This window comes from Schistocerca serialis, chromosome 2 (genome assembly GCF_023864345.2).
Source record: "Schistocerca serialis cubense isolate TAMUIC-IGC-003099 chromosome 2, iqSchSeri2.2, whole genome shotgun sequence".
Lineage (NCBI taxonomy): Eukaryota > Metazoa > Arthropoda > Insecta > Orthoptera > Acrididae > Schistocerca > Schistocerca serialis.
The window spans coordinates 797911464-797928791 of record NC_064639.1 but is presented as its reverse complement, the minus strand read 5'-3'; the positions used below and the strand labels follow the sequence as shown (position 1 = coordinate 797928791).

At 44.9% G+C, this 17328-nt stretch overlaps 1 protein-coding gene across 1 annotated transcript in view; it reads left to right on the top strand.

Annotated features, from left to right (window-relative positions):
• The first annotated feature begins 4311 nt into the window (after window positions 1-4311).
• LOC126458036 (uncharacterized) overlaps window positions 4312-17328 on the top strand; it is a 49876-nt gene continuing 36859 nt past the window's right edge. Inside the window, exon 1 of the mRNA XM_050094829.1 lies at window positions 4312-4351. The gene's annotated coding sequence lies outside the window, so the exon portion shown is untranslated. The remainder of the gene's footprint in view (window positions 4352-17328) is intronic.

Below are 17328 nucleotides of genomic sequence, written 5' to 3'. Positions count from 1 at the left end.
CGGCGCACTGATCTCACAGCGCACTAATTTTGCGAGAGTGAGTAGCCGGCACCTCGCCTCACCTCTGAGCCGCCGCGGACGCGCAAGTCTTGACTTGGCTGTTCCCAGTGTACTTCGCGTCAAGGGGCCATGTTTTCGTGGTTGAGTAATACTTCATCATGGTTTATTTTTTTATTAGCCTCTGCCCGCAAATTCATTCACCTAGTATGGGCCAACATTGAAAATTATCCCACAGGATCCTTTTATCGGCATGAAAGTAGCCTATGTTCTACCCAGGTCGAACACTATCCGTGTACAGTATTTCATCTGAATCCAGTCAGTAGTTTTTGCGTGAAAGCGTAACAGACAAACTTTCACATTTATTGTATTATTAGGAAGTACGATTAAATATTAACTGCTACATTACACGTCATAATTAACTTACAAGGGAACCTCCCCATCTCACCCCCCTCAGATTTAGTTAGAAATTGGCACAGTGGATAGGCCTTGAAAATCTGAACACAGATCAATCGAGAAAACAGGAAGAAGTTGTGTGAAACTATGAAAAAAATAAACAAAATATACAAACTGAGTAGTCCATGTGCAAGATAGGCAACATAAAGGACAGTGTGAGCGCAGGAGCGCCGTGGTCCCGTGGTTAGCGTGAGCAGCCGCGGAACGAGAGGTCCTTGGTTCAAGTCTTCCCTCGAGTGACAAGTTTAATTTCTTTATTTTCGCAAAGTTATGATCTGTCCGTTCGTTCATTGACGTCTCTGTTCTCTGTAATATGTTTAGTGTCTGTGTTTTGCGACCGCACCGCAAAACCGTGCGATTAGTAGACGAAGGGACGTGCCTCTCCAATGGGAACCGAAAATATTTGATCATAGGTCAACCGTTTCCTCCACAGGAAAACACGTCTGATATATTCTATACGACACTGGTTACGGCATGTGCGTCACGTGACAAGAATATGTTGTCGACCCACCTAACTTGTACACTTGGCGAATGGGTAAAAAGATTCTTCTACCTTTCGATGTTTGTTTAGGTGTAGCGTCCCCATACTACGGCGCAGCTACCTCGCATCGGACGGACGGACGGACAGATAATAATTGTCCGAAAATAAAAAATTAAACTTGTCACTCGAGGGAAGACTTGAACCAAGAACCTCTCGTTCCGCAGCTGCTCACGCTAACCACGGGACCACAGCGCTCCTGAGCTCACAGTCTCCTTGATGTTGACTATCTTGCGTATGGACTACTCAGTTTGTATATTTTGCTTATTTTTTTCATAATTCCACACAACTTCTTCCTGTTTTCTCGATTGATTGTTCAGATTTTTCAAGGCCTATCCACTGTGCCAACTTCTAACTATATCTGAGGGGGGGGGGGGGGGCGGGGGCGATGAGGAGTTACTACTAGTAAGTAGGTTTGCCATCTTATGCGATACCGTGGGCGGTAAGGAGCTGATGATGATGTAGTTTTGCATCTGTAAAGCACTTAGCTTAGGTTAAATAGGGCCCAATTTCATTTCTGCTCTGGTGTTCTTAGTTACATTGCTACGCCACTGAAAGCAGCACTTTGGTAACAGTGATTCAGTTTTCAGTGGCTGCCAGTCGATAAGCATCTCACCCACTTCAGAGACCGAGAGCGAACCGTGAACTATTTCTTGTGTAATTTCGCTCTGAAGATGAAGAATTGAAGTTTCACGTTCATTTAAATAGACTTGCTTTTCATTGTCGACCTGGACTTTGGCTTCTCTATTTCGAACGCGGCTTGGGCCACTTCAGTGTTGTTGCCGGACATACCACTTTCAGCGCCCTTCTCTCTGTTATCGCACCCAGGAAAGCTGCAACAATGGTCGCTACGTTGACAGTCCATGCTGCTCTGGTCATCGTCGCACTTTCCTCGTGGATACTTGTCTTGTTGCACACAAGCTTGTTTCCTTATTCGAGGACAATACCCGCTTGTACGACCATGCATAATCAAGAGAACAATACGTCTGTCCTCTCAGGCATGAGGTGTACAGCGACATTGAGATTCCGCATTGCGTTGAGTATGGCCATTCTGAAACCATCGATTCCACAATTGCATGAGAGTCATGGAATCCCGACCAATACAAACCTGGAAAGATAACCTGCAGTCTCCACAGGCACAGATTCGGCCACTGTTGAATTCCGACACTTGCTGCTAGACGTTTCTTCTTCTTACAGGATGCGTAATGCGGTCCTCTCACACACAGCCAACATTCAAATACGATTTGTGCAGTATATACTCACGCTGTAATATTTTCTGATATAGAAAATGTAGAGGAGGCTACTTCTGCTTTGGTCAGATGTGCTGAAATGCTAGTAATTTACATATCCAAGCCTGGAGTACACTTCCTGTCAGTTTGACCTTCGTTGCGTGCTGTCTTCATGGGGCCACAATTTTAATGGCCAGCAGTGTAATAGTGAAGTTTACGTTTTATCTAGGTCATTTCACTGTTCTCTAATAACAGAAAATGGTATACTCTTTGCCACTCAGTTGTTCTTGGAGTATCACACACCCGTCTCTAATTGTCCATTGACATTTACTGATGTACAGTAGAGAAAGCAGCCCTCTTGGCAAACCGTAGAGTTTGAGCAAGAATGTAACACTGATGCAATGAACTGTTTTTGGCAAATTTCTCGCTATCTGCTGGAAGCCGTCTTGTTGTCAAGCACTGCCTAACGTTCGTACAGCACCTAGTTTGCTTTAGGCAGATCTCATGTAGGTGACACTCTTCCAGGTGTTGATCTTCCTGACAAATGTAGGTTTAGAGGAAAGCGGTATGTATTGTCTCTACAGAGGAACGAATAGCCTGCTATCTGCTTGACGTACAAAAATTTTAGGTCAGAATGATTCTTGCATCTGTCATAGATGTTTGAGTACGTATGTCGAGTGCACTAAATGACAATATGTTGATTAAAAGTCTATGTACACATGGTTGGGGTAATTGTTTGCTTTACTCAATGAGAGTGTTCTGTTTGGGGAAATCATAAGCTGTAAATTCGATGAAATGTATGATGGTAGCAACTGGCGAACTTAATCATTATCTACTTTATATCGTTAATTAGTGAGGTGCTACTCCCTGTGGGGCTGTAGTCTCTTACAAATGGAGGATCGTATGGAGTAAGTAGTTTTACCCGTGATAAGAGATTCACCCATAATAAGAGCTGTACTCCAGCAGTATATACATATATATATTTTTTTCCTGTCCCACTCCGCCTTATTTGGTGATGTCTTCCAGTCAGATAGGAAAGTGGTATAATGCACAAATTGTATGGATTTCCAAGCTCCTTTGTATAATTACACACATTTGTGCTGAAGCGATGATCACCAGACAATAAGAAATATTGTCTTCCTCTTCTTCTGTGAACGCAACACAGTTTTGTCCGTTAGATATAACCAATGCAGACGAGATTAAAGGGCTATATTTGACAAGATATGTAACAAAGAGGTGGATACTGAATCGCGAAATCAAACAATAGACCAAAGGTTAGAACGACGAGCTACATGTTCAAGAAAAGCCCTCAGCTCGCACATAGCACAAGGGGAGACGGCAGTGTTAAGTAGCGTTGCTGTTTCGACATTAAAAACCGAACAAATTAAAACAAACATCGGAAGACAACTCAGTGAAATAGTAATGATAGTAGAGTCGGTAACAACAGCAATATAATTACGTCTTCGTGTCTTGAGGTTTCCCCTATGTAATGAGTATTTTCACGAGGTTTCGGAATTGCAGCCGAATGACGTTGACTTCTTACCACGATATTTCGGCTGTTAGCCTGTTGCAATAACGCATCTGAAGGCATTTGCTTGGTTGTCAGCCGAAATATCGAGGGAATAAATCGACATCATCCGACCACAATCGCGAAACCTCATGGAATAATTGTGTTTCATTAACAGAATTACTGTCGCGACTATCACTAAATATCAGACAATTAAAAGCACTGATACTAGGATACAGCAGGGTACGGAGGAGAATCATTATTCGTACCCAACGTAGCATCGTTTTCTGTTGTCACTGGCTGATAACTTTCATGAGATGAGGCAGCTATGACCTCTTACGCGGAAGATCACAACGCCTCACATTGTGTGTCACATAAGCTTACAAGAACTTGGGACACAACAGTCAGATAACAGAGCTACTTTATTTACATCCAGTTATACGTAACATCACTGCGTAGTGTTACTCTGTGTGCATCTTCATTGCTTTCCTCGCAGGGATAAACGCATCAGGCTCTCGTCCTTGAGACTGAATTGGCGGGAAGTGAAACATTACGTGCGATCTGCGCGCCAGTCTGCGGGCTCTTGTCGCTGCATACAGACCTTCTCGCTCCGAAACATCTGAGGTAAGAAAACCTTCCATCGATTTTGTAAATGTTTAGACCATCACTCGACACTACTCAACATTCGTGTAAACAGAATGAAGCGTGCTTTACTCGTCCAACTTCCAATCAGATATGATGTGGTTAGCAGCAGAGGGGTATAAGTGACAAAACCGAATATTTGGAGATATGTGCACCATATTGCTGTGGGAGAACTAAACTATTTGGTAGGAAAGGGCTATAGATGTATCAGGTGATTTGAGCTGCTTCCCATAGACTATTCGAAGAACTAGTTTTCTCTCCGGATGCAAAGAGATTCAGGAACACATACAAGTCAAAAACATCTGCTTCCAAACCATACAGTAGGTGACCAGTAAGTAGTGAACGAAGCAAAAGTCTGATAATGATGTTGTGGCTTCTGATGATGCTATCTGGAACTCGGAAGATCCGTTTCCCGTACTAAAAACAAATGGGAGTATTTGTATATATACATGTGCTACGAACTTGCTTAGAAATCTATATTTCTATATGTAACATTGTTTACTCTTTGCCTTAATCACTCCATTAAATGTGTAATCAATAAAAGTTACGTATATGTGTATGTAATACGTGAAAATGGGACAAAATATTGTATTACATTGCTGTGGGTCACTCCAAACCTACTATAAATGAGAGACCAAGCGATGTAAGTGACATCCTTGGAGGCAGAGCGGTGTCAGTGTTAACCACATTATTGGCAAAAACATTACTGAACACAACATCTTGAGTTTAATTCAATGTTATTGTATGGACAGCTTCATCTGTAACCACTGCATATGATCGTAACTGTATACAGTACAACAAAAGAACATGGAATTTTAAATTTCAAAAAAACTTTGAAGCTCATTCTCTCACAATCGTGTCTGCATCACTTACATCTATATCTACGTGATTATTCTGCTATTCACAGTAAAGTTCCTGGCAGAAGATTCAGTGAACCACCTTCAAGCTGTCTCTCTACCGTTCCACTCTCGAACGGCACGCGGGAAAAACGAGCACTTAAATTTTTTTGTGCGAGCCCTGATTTCTCTTATTTTATCGTGATGATCATTTCTCCCTATGTAGGTGGGCGCCAATAGAATGTTTCAGCAATCGGAGGAGAAAACGGGTGATTGAAATTTCATGAAAAGATCCCGTCGCAACGAAAAACGCCTTTGTTTTAATGATTGCCACTCCAATTCACGTATCATGTCTGTGGCACTGTCTCGCCTATTTCGCCATAGTACAAAACGAGCTGCCCTTCTTTGTACTTTTTCGATGCCATCCGTCAGTTCCACCTGATGCGGATCGCACACCGCACGACAATACTCGAGAATAGGGCGGACAAGCGAGGTGTAAGCAGTCTCTTTAGTAGACCTGTTGCATCGTCTAAGTGTTCTACCAATGAATCGTAGTCTTTGGTTTGCTCTACCCACAACATTATCTGTGTGATCGTTCCAATTTAGGCTATTTGTGATTGTAATCCCTAAGTATTTAGCTGAATTTACAGCCTTCAGATTTGTGTGACTTATCGCGTAATCGAAATTTAGCTGATTTCTTTTAGTACTCATTTGAATAACTTCACACTTTTCTGTATTCGGGGTCAATTGCCACTTTTCCCACCATACAGATATCTTATCTAAATCATTTTGCAAGTCGTTTTGATCATCTGACGGTAAATGATAGCATCATCTGCAAACAATCTAAGACGGCTACTCAGATTGTCTTCTATGTCGTTAATATAGATCAGGAACAATAGAGGACCTATAACACTTCCTTGGGGAACGCCGGATATTACTTCTGTTTTATTCGATGACTTTCCGTCTATTACTACGAACTGTGACCTTTCTGACAGGAAATCACGAATCCAGTCTCACGACTGAGGTGGTACTCCGTAGGCACGCAATTTGGTTAGAAGACGCTTGTGAGGAACGGTGCCGAAAGCCTTCTGGAAATACACTCCTGGAAATTGAAATAAGAACACCGTGAATTCATTGTCCCAGGAAGGGGAAACTTTATTGACACATTCCTGGGGTCAGATACATCACATGATCACACTGACAGAACCACAGGCACATAGACACAGGCAACAGAGCATGCACAATGTCGGCACTAGTACAGTGTATATCCACCTTTCGCAGCAATGCAGGCTGCTATTCTCCCATGGAGACGATCGTAGAGATGCTGGATGTAGTCCTGTGGAACGGCTTGCCATGCCATTTCCACCTGGCGCCTCAGTTGGACCAGCGTTCGTGCTGGACGTGCAGACCGCGTGAGACGACGCTTCATCCAGTCCCAAACATGCTCAATGGGGGACAGATCCGGAGATCTTGCTGGCCAGGGTAGTTGACTTACACCTTCTAGAGCACGTTGGGTGGCACGGGATACATGCGGACGTGCATTGTCCTGTTGGAACAGTAAGTTCCCTTGCCGGTCTAGGAATGGTAGAACGATGGGTTCGATGACGGTTTTGATGTACCGTGCACTATTCAGTGTCCTCTCGACGATCACCAGTGGTGTACGGCCAGTGTAGGAGATCGCTCCCCACACCATGATGCCGGGTGTTGGCCCTGTGTGCCTCGGTCGTATGCAGTCCTGATTGTGGCGCTCACCTGCACGGCGCCAAACACGCATACGACCATCATTGGCACCAAGGCAGAAGCGACTCTCATCGCTGAAGACGACACGTCTCCATTCGTCCCTCCATTCACGCCTGTCGCGACACCACTGGAGGCGGGCTGCACGATGTTGGGGCGTGAGCGGAAGACGGCCTAACGGTGTGCGGGACCGTAGCCCAGCTTCATGGAGACGGTTGCGAATGGTCCTCGCCGATACCCCAGGAGCAACAGTGTCCCTAATTTGCTGGGAAGTGGCGGTGCGGTCCCCTACGGCACTGCGTAGGATCCTACGGTCTTGGCGTGCATCCGTGCGTCGCTGCGGTCCGGTCCCAGGTCGACGGGCACGTGCACCTTCCGCCGACCACTGGTGACAACATCGATGTACTGTGGAGACCTCCCGCACCACGTGTTGAGCAATTCGGCGGTACGTCCACCCGGCCTCCCGCATGCCCACTATACGCCCTCGCTCAAAGTCCGTCAACTGCACATACGGTTCACGTCCACGCTGTCGCGGCATGCTACCAGTGTTAAAGACTGCGATGGAGCTCCGTATGCCACGGCAAACTGGCTGACACTGACGGCGGCGGTGCACAAATGCTGCGCAGCTAGCGCCATTCGACGGCCAACACCGCGGTTCCTGGTGTGTCCGCTGTGCCGTGTGTGTGATCATTGCTTGTACAGCCCTCTCGCAGTGTCCGGAGCAAGTATGGTGGGTCTGACACACCGGTGTCAATGTGTTCTTTTTTCCATTTCCAGGAGTGTATAAAAATGTGGAATCAATACTTACACCCCATTCCTTCTAACCACGTCATATGACGAAAGAAGTTTACCATCTCTCCCCCCTTCCGCCCCCATTACCCCGACAGCTACTGTTATAGAACAGCTGTCTTGTGTTTTTTGATCGTTGTTTGCATTTATGACTGTTTCACGTGTAATAAATTACGGATTTGCTGGAGCTAAATGTGTTACTTGTGTGGGAGCAATTCTTTTGGTTTTTTTCGCATCACTGGTGGATAGGTCTTTTCTCTAAAAATGTGTATTACGCCATTTGATCGAAAGTATTCGCACACTCCTACGTAATGCGTCATTGACCACTAGATGCCAATAGAGGTGAACCCGATATTATGAAATGGGGCGGAAAGTATTGTGTTGTCAATAGAGAAGCAAAAACAGCAGAATGAGTTGGTCAGAACAGCTCACCGTCTTCGAACGTAGCCCAGTATTGATTGTCAGCTGAGTAACATTCCAATTTCTAAAGCTGCACAAGCCTAGTGTTGGCGATCTGATTGTGAACTGAAAACGAAAAAGAACAACCACAGCTAAACCAGAACCAGACAGAGCACATGTTCTGATAGACAGGGACCGTCGAGAATTGCGGAGAGTGGCTGTGAGAAAAGCGGATCAAATTGGCATAAGAAATCACTCGTGAGTTTCAAAGTTCTACCAACAGTCGAGCTAGCACAATGACTGTGTGTAGGTAGTTAGAAGTGTGTGTGTGTATGGTTTGGGAACTTACGGGCGCCCGACGGCGAGGTTATGAGCGCCCTGATATCGATGAAAACAAACGAATGTGGATAAGAACGAAATCTGTCTTACACGCATGCACACGAATCGACCACACAATGACTATCGCACAGGCACTCTCCCATGCATTAAAACCAATGTGGAAGCAAGATAGCTAATCAAGAAATTAAACCACAGGGAAAACAAAACACAAAAGAGCTAAAAGAACAGCACAGGGAAATGAGACTGGCTGACCACTAATGAAAAAATTTGGGTGAGCCACCCACTCCGTTAACACATTAAAAATGTCTCCCCAAAATCTTGTTAAAATGTGGGACAACTCACAGAACTTTAAAACGCGAACCACATTCGTTTGAGTATTGCATAAAATGGACTGCAGATCCGCCGGCAAATCCGCTGCAGTCCGCTGGTCAGTCCAATAAAATGTGGTGCACCGTGATCCGCACGCCACATGCACCACACATCGGAGGGTCCTCGCGCCGGAGTAAAAATCCATGCGTCGTAGGGCTGTGGCCGATGCGAAGACGAGTAAGGATGACCTCGTCCCGTCGGCGTGGCTGGAAGGAAGTACGCCACAGCCGAGTTGTGGGCCTGATCACACGGAGCTTGTTGTCGGTCACTTCTAGCCACTCATGTTCCCAACGACACAGGACTTTATACCTCAACAGCGAGGTGAGGGCAGAAAGACACCTGCTTCCCCAGTCACTGTAGTTGGAGGAGGGCGTCGTGGATAGTCTGGGTTCCTTTATCTGCTGGGTACAAACGCTGGAGAGAGTAAAGGGCGCTCAAAGTATCTGAACAGACGAGAAATCTAACACTGGGAGAAAGTCTCATCTGCTCCTGTGCCCACAAGATGGCATATAATTCTGCGTCAAAGATGGTAAATTCGGGAGGCAGTCTGACCTTGAGGGTACGATCCGAAAATACGGCAGAGCAACCAACAGAGTCACCCTACATAGACCCATCCGTAAAAACAGCTACATGGTCGTGGTGCTCAGGTAAAACGGGAGAAAAGACCCGATTAAAAACGCATCATAACGCACACTGTCATAAAGCGGAATCTGGTGGGCAATGGTTCGCAGACAATAACATTCCTCAAACGGATTGACCTCCCCAGAATCGAGATCTGAACGCAGTGTAACACCTTTGGGATGAGTCAGAAAGTGACTTCGCTACAGAACCCAGTATCTAATTTCTCTACTTTCTCCGGTTCGCCTCTTGTGGAAAAATGGACTGCCGTTCCCCCAAAGACACTTAAACACCGCACAGAAAGTCTCTCCAGATGATTTCAAGCCCTCATAAAGGCAAAGGGTGGATCACCACATATTAATGTCCACTAATAGCTGTCCGAATATTTTTGATGAAATAGTGCTTATAGACACCACTCAACATTCATGTAAACACAATAAAACACACAGTACTTGTCCAGTTTCCGACCAAATATATCGGGAGAACAGTTTTCCATCTTTCCCTGATAGTTCTTGCTCTAGAAGAGGTGTCTTCTATTTTTTTACTGTGGAACAAATTACCAATTTATTGGAAATAAATATGTTACGTCTGTTTGGTGTACTTACTTTGTTGGTTTCACCTCACTGACTGGACAAATGTTTTTCTAACTATGCAAATTATATTAAAATCCAATGGGCGTTCATACGAAAATAATCCCACACAAATTGTCGATGTGAAATAAACAAAAAAAATGTGTAGTGTCAGACAGAATAGGATTCGCTCAAGAGCGTACGCACATCTGTGCTACGTGGGGAGGGGGAAAGCGGGGCACCCAAATTATTTTCACATTGTATGACAAAATAGTTTGATATCTGACGTCACATGGTTCAAAATTCCTCAGAGTACACTTTCTACTAGCCAGTATCCATTATATGTTCCACGTAAAAAAATGTTAATACTTATCTACCAGAATATACACTAGCTTCTTTGTATTTGTGCATTGCGTACTAATGATTCATTGACTACGATTACCATTTGCTAATGAAGTGAAGAACATTAGTGTTCAGTACGATTTAAAGTGCACTTACTCTTGTGTTTCATCAGTTTCAGCAAAGGACATTAAAGGAGTTCAATTATTGGACGAGTGTTACTTAGAGCCAAAAATATGAAATCCATTAATATTTTAAATGTACCAGAGCAACAATGCACAAGGTAGTGGCATACAGTACTTCTTGCACTTCGTTATCAGTGTAGAATACGGCACACAAAACCCAGTCTTGTGTGATCAAAGTCAGGGAACACTGAAGAGAATTTGTTACAAGGTGCTATGTACTAGTATGAATTAACACAACATCTAAGAGCTGATCCAGCTTAACTATATGCAGAGTCACAAACCACGCCATTTGCCTTCCACAGGCATTGCACCATCAGTTGATACATCTTAGAAAGCATTTATGATCGACCGCCTCATAAGAAAGAAACATTATCATTGACATGAGTTTCTTCGACGAGGTCATAACAGATAATTCAGCTAAAACTGGCATATCGATTACACAGAATGGGCATATGGTTGTGAGTCTGAACAACACAAATTCCTGGGTGTGCAGGCAGCTGGTAAGCTCTCATGGAAAGCCCACGTTCAAGTTCTTGTCCAAAAACTGAACGCTACTATGTTCATTATTAGAACAGTATCTACTGTGAGTGCTAGTCCACCAAGAAACCCAGTCCACTTTCCTTATATTCGTTCACTTTTTTTTTTTTTTTTCTTTATTGAATTTCAGTTCCCCATCCGGGGCGGGCTGGCAGCAGCATATGCGCTGCTCTTCAGCCAAAAGACAATAAGGATACAACAGAAGACATTTAAAATGACAAAGGAGAAAACATGGTCGATAAAAACATAAAAAAGGGGAAACATAATGGACAAGAACAGAGAAAAGGGGGGGGCACTGTAAAACGGAGACAAAAACCTTAAAAAGTATTGAGCACAAAAAACACACACTGGGACAATTAAAAGAACACAAGGCACAGTATGGCTGCAGCATAAAAATGTTGAGGGACAGCATAGCACATAACGATCAGTGACAGTAACACTATGTTCAAGTCCAGAACTCAATTAAAATCAGAGCTTGCGACGCACAGGAGAACAGCACCAAACACAACACTGATGTAGCACACTGATGACGAGCCGGCCAGAGTGGCTGAGCGGTTCTAGGCGCTACAGTCTGGAACCGAGCGACCGCTACAGTCGCAGATTCGAATCCTGCCTTGAGCATGGATGTGTGTGATGTCCTTAGGTTAGTTAGGTTAAAGTAGTTCTAAGTTCTAGGGGACTGATGACCTCAGAAGTTAAGTCCCATAGTGCTCAGAGCCATTTTGAACTGATGACGATGAGCAAACCACAGGATCTGCCAGGGGCATTCAGATGAGGGAGAAGGGCGGGAGAGAGGGGGAAGACAGGTGGGGGTGCGTCGATGAGGGCTGGGGAGGGAAGGACGTGGGAGGGACACAGGTGAGGAGGTGGTGCAGGGACTCAGGGAGGGGGGGCGGGGAAGGAGGAAAATCCACTCTGGGAGAAGGAGGGGAGAGGAAAAGCGGGGAATTGGGGAGGGGAGGGAGCAAGGCAAGGTTACAGTAGGAAGGAAGGGTATATGTCATGGCAAAGTTCAGCATTGGGAAGGTGCTGGAAATTGCCCTGATGAAGGAGGGTGTGGAGGTATAGAGAGGGAGGGATACAGTGATAGAGGTGCAGCAATGGGTGGGGGGGTGGAGAGGAAGGAGGAAACCAGGGGGTGGGGGGATCAAGCTTGTGGACAGTGTAAACGATGTGGAGATGTTGGAGGAAAAGGAGGAGGTGGAGGAAGGGGATGAGGTCATACAGGAGCCGTGTGGGGGAAGGAAGACAGATACAGAAGGCAAGGCAGAGCATGTGGTGTTCGAGGATTTGGAGGGCCTTGTAAAAGTGGCTGGGGGTGGAGAGCCAGGCAATGCTGGCATAACAGAGGATAGGATGGATAAGGGATTTGTAGATGTGGAGGATAGTGGAAGGATGCAATCTGCACATCTGGCCAGAAAGGAGTTTCAGGAGGCGGAGGCGGGAATGGGTTCTCCGCTGGATGGTCAGGAGGTGAGGCGTTCACATGAGGTGTTGGTCAAGGGTGAGGCCAAGGTATCTCAGGGTAGGGGTGAGCTGTATGGGATGACCATAAACGGTGAGGTAGAAATCATGGAGACAGAAGGAATAGGTGGTGCGGCCTATGATGATTGCCTGGGTTTTGGAGGGGTTGAGACAAAGGAACCACTGGTTACACCAAGTGGTGAACTAGTCAAGGAGGGTTTGGAGGGTACGTTGGGACCGTTGAAGGGTAGGGTAGAGAGCCAGGAAGGCAGTGTCTTCAGCGTATTGGAGAAGGGGGACAGGTGGGCGTGGCTTGGGCATATCTGCCATGTACAAGAGATAAAGGAGAGGGGAGAGGATGGAGCCCTGGGGGATGCCGGCAGTGGGATAAAAGGTATGGGAGTCAGTGTTGTGGAGGGTGACAGAGGAGGGACGGCGCTGAAGGAAGGAAGCGACCAGATGGACAAAGTTGACAGGCAGGGCGTCGGTTTGGAGTTTAAAGAGGAGAACGGGATGCCAAACACTGTCATAGGCATTTTAGAGATCGAGGGAAACAAAAATGGCGGAGCGACAGGAATTAAGCTGGAGGGAGAGAAGGTGAATGAGGTTAAGGGGTTGGTCATCAGCAGAGAAGGAGGGTTGGAAGCCCCACTGGGTAAGGGGGAGGAGGTGGTGTTAAGGTGCTGATGGATATGATGGGAGATGGTTCAAATGGCTCTGAGCACTATGGGACTCAACTGCTGTGGTCATCAGTCCCCTAGAACTTAGAACTACTTAAACCTAACTAACCTAAGGACATCACACACATCCATGCCCGAGGCAGGATTCGAACCTGCGACCGTAGCAGTCGCATGGTACCGGACTGCGCGCCTAGAACCGCGAGACCACCGCGGCCGACCTTGATGAGAGAGGATGGGACCTTACTGAAGACGGAGGTGAGGCTGACGGGACGATAGGAAGAGGTGACAGATGGAGGTTTGTTGGGTTTGAGGAATAAGAGGACACGGGAAGTCTTCCACAGGTTGGGGTAGAAGCCGATAGAGAGGATGACGTTATAGAGATGGCCAAGGACAGTCAGGAAGGAGAAGGGGCTTTGTTTAAGGTGGCGGTAGGTGACACAGTCGTGACCAGGAGCCGTGTTGCATTTGGACCAGAGGATAACTTTAATGTCTTGTGCTGTGATCGGAGTGTTAATCGTTCACGTATGACACACGGCTTTATATTGTTGGGTAGCTCTTCCCATTCGCAAAGCTTATTTTTGAGTCAGTCCCAGCAATATGTGGTGTAAGTTCCAAACCACTGTTCAAGAGTCTGGGAATACTATCATTGACCTCTTGATACGAGGGTCGTTCAATAAGTAATGCAATACGTTTTTTCTCGGTCTGTTTCGGTTTAAGAAATGTGAAATTTGTTGTGTGACGTAATAGACAGTTTCATGATGTTCCGACAGGTGGTGGCGCTAGACGTAGCCTTCAAAATGGCTTCTGTAACGGAGGTGTTTTCCAAGCAGAGAGCTGTCACTGAGTTTTTTGTGGTAGCAAGACAAAGCATCATAGATATTCATAGGCACTTGCAGAATGTCTACGAAGACCTAGCAGTGAAGAAAAGCACGGTGAGTCGCTAGGCGAAACGTCTGTCATCTTTGCAGCAAGGTAGTGCAAACCTGCCCGAACTCCTGTGTGCCGGCTGGTGCCACACATCTGCGACTTCGGCAGTGTTGGAACATGTGGACATTCTCATTCGTGGTGATCACAATCGAACACCCCGCTGCACAACTCCACGTCTCTGCTGATAGCGCTGAGACACTCGTCCACCAGTTGGGTTACTCAAAGGTGTGTGCCCACTGTGTTCCTCACCATCTAACAGAAGACGATAAGAGCAACAAAGGGCCATCCGTAAGACAACTTTTTGTCGATTATCGTCACAGGCAATGGAACATGGATTCACCACTTCCAAACGGTGACGAAACGGCAATCCATGGGGTGGCGCCACAACACCGCTCCTCTGAAGCAAAAGTTCAAAGCCGCACCCTCAGTCGGCAAAGTCATGGCGACAGTATTCTGCAACTCTGAGGGGTAATTCTGTTTGATGTTCTCGCTGTATTTTGGTACTCTTTTGTGTATTGTACTACTCTCAGGAACTTCAAGAAACTACTTCAAGCTGTTCGTCGCCACAAAAATGCAAACGAGCTTCTACTTCTTCATGACAACGCAAGACCTCACCCAAGTCTGCGCACCCGAGAGAAGCTCAGAAAAACTCATTGGGCTGTTCTTCCTCATCCATGCTACAGTCCAGACCTCAAACCTTCCGACTTCCATCTGACTGGCCCAATGAAGAATGCACTCTGAGGGAAACAGTATATGGATGATGAGGAAGGTATTGATGCAGCAAGACTTTGGCTCCGACGTCGGCCATTAGAGTGGTACTATGCGGGCATACATGCTTAACTAGTAACGTGGCATAAGGCCGTCGCACTGAACGGAGATTATGTTGAACAGTAGGGTTTCGCAGCCAGGAGAGTGAGGATAATGTGGTGTAAGGAATCCTGAATAAAACCAACCTATTCTGAGAAAAAAATGTGTTGCATTAATTACCTACGCCGCAGTGTAGGCCATAACACCTGTCACGCTTATGACCATATGACGAGAAGTGGAGTATCGTTTCGATATCTGTCGAGCTACGAGTGGTGCCCACTATGAAAAATACCAACATACATAAAAATAATTGAGCTCCTTTGCACAATACTGGGCAAACAAAGTTATAAGCCTTAATAGGTACTGAAACATAAAGTGGTTTTGTATACCTCTAACCCAGACGCCCTGTATATTTTCTTTAATGTTGTTTTTTGTTAACACGTTAACGATAAAAATTTACTCCCAAGAATTAACAGTTCTGACTCAGTTAATAGCAGACGGGATTCCAATTCTCCTCCTAGATTCCACTTTCTTGACTTCTGTACAGAAAGGCATATTGTATTGGTCTACATCCATTTTCGGTAAGTTGCTAATAGATGTTAACAGTTATTCCAGCAGATTCAAGTCTAAATTGATAAATCTCCTTGTGGCCGAGAACATGAGGAAGGAAATTTGTGGGATTCTTTTCAAAGCAACCGTACCGGGAAACAGTGAGCACATCTTTACAAAGAGTGCAAAACGCCGAGCACTTCGAGATCATATTTATATCGATACCATGCGAATTAACCGATAACCATTCATGTGAAGAAAATGGTAACTAATTTATCCCGTAAAATTAATGATTACACAGGATGTAACAGGTACAAGTACATGTATTTCTACTAGTGACTGGAGGCGGTGTACTGAACATCATTACATCAGTATTTACATCTTTTGAAGACATAATTACAGCTATTACAAGTCTTATGCTTTTAGGTATAGTAGTACCGCAAAGTACATGTGGCAAGAGCAAGCCATCAACGCTTATTTTTCCTGGGGCAGCAGGTGAGGTGTTGATATGTGGTTGCGTGGAAGCAAAAGGGTTAGTCTATACTGATAGGCGTAGTCCCTTTAGTGGCACAGTTTCTACCATCAGGAAACATAAGGTAGCAAATTATGTGACTTTTTGCATGAAGACTGTTCGACCCAGAAAAAGCAGCCAATACACTGACTTGTGTGCATATTAAGGTACCACATATAAAAATATCTGAACTTACACCCGTTATACCGTATATAACCAACAAGATACTGTAACAATGAAGGTTCAAGATTAAAGAGGGTGGCGCGACCCATTTGCTGAGATAATCACTTTTGTCAGCGATGTCACATTTCTCTTATGAAATACATTTTACACAAATTTAATCAGAAGACTGCTTAATTAATACAAGAAGACAACTTCACGGAATAGCAAGGTAGCATCTGCTATGATACAGTCCTACACGCCACACGCTATTTGTATATCAAACATTTCACATTTTTATTAAGATATTTTTGCCAATCAAGTTTTAGTAACTAAAATAACCTGTAACTTAAATTCCACAAAATTTCCGAGAAAACTGACTGCACCAGCAGAAAGGGAAGATAATTTTGTATTCGAGTGTTGTGCCACTTACTTCGTCACTAGTAAATTTAAGGCACTATTATTATTTCTCTAAAATCAAGCTAAATATATTTTTATTGATTGTAAATGAACCATCCATCATACAGCTTATTGCTCCACTTTAAATTAATCAGAACGATTGTGAGAATGTTGTTGTTGTTGTTGTTGTTGTGGTCTTCAGTCCTGAGACTGGCTTGATGCAGCTCTCCATGCTACTCTACCCTGTGCAAGCTTCTTCATCTCCCAGTACCTACTGCAGCCTACCTCCTTCTGAATCTGCTTAGTGTATTCATCTCTTGGCCTCCCTCTTCGATTTTTACCCTCCACGCTGCCCTCCAATACTAAATTGGTGATCCCTCGATGTCTCAGAACATGTCCTACCAACCGATCCCTTCTTCTAGTCAAGTTGTGCCACAAGCTCCTCTTCTCCCCAATTCTATTCAATACCTCCTCATTGGTTATTTGATCTACCCATTTAATCTTCAGCATTCTTCTGTAGCACCACATTTCGAAAGCTTCTATTCTCTTCTTGTCTAAACTATTTATCATCCTCGTTTCACTTCCATACATGGCTACACTCCATACAAATACTTTCAAAAACGACTTCCTGACATTTAAATCTATACTCGATGTTAACAAATTTTTCTTCTTCAGAAACACTTTCCTTGCCATTGCCAGTCTACATTTTATATCCTCTCTACTTCGACCATCATCAGTTATTTTGC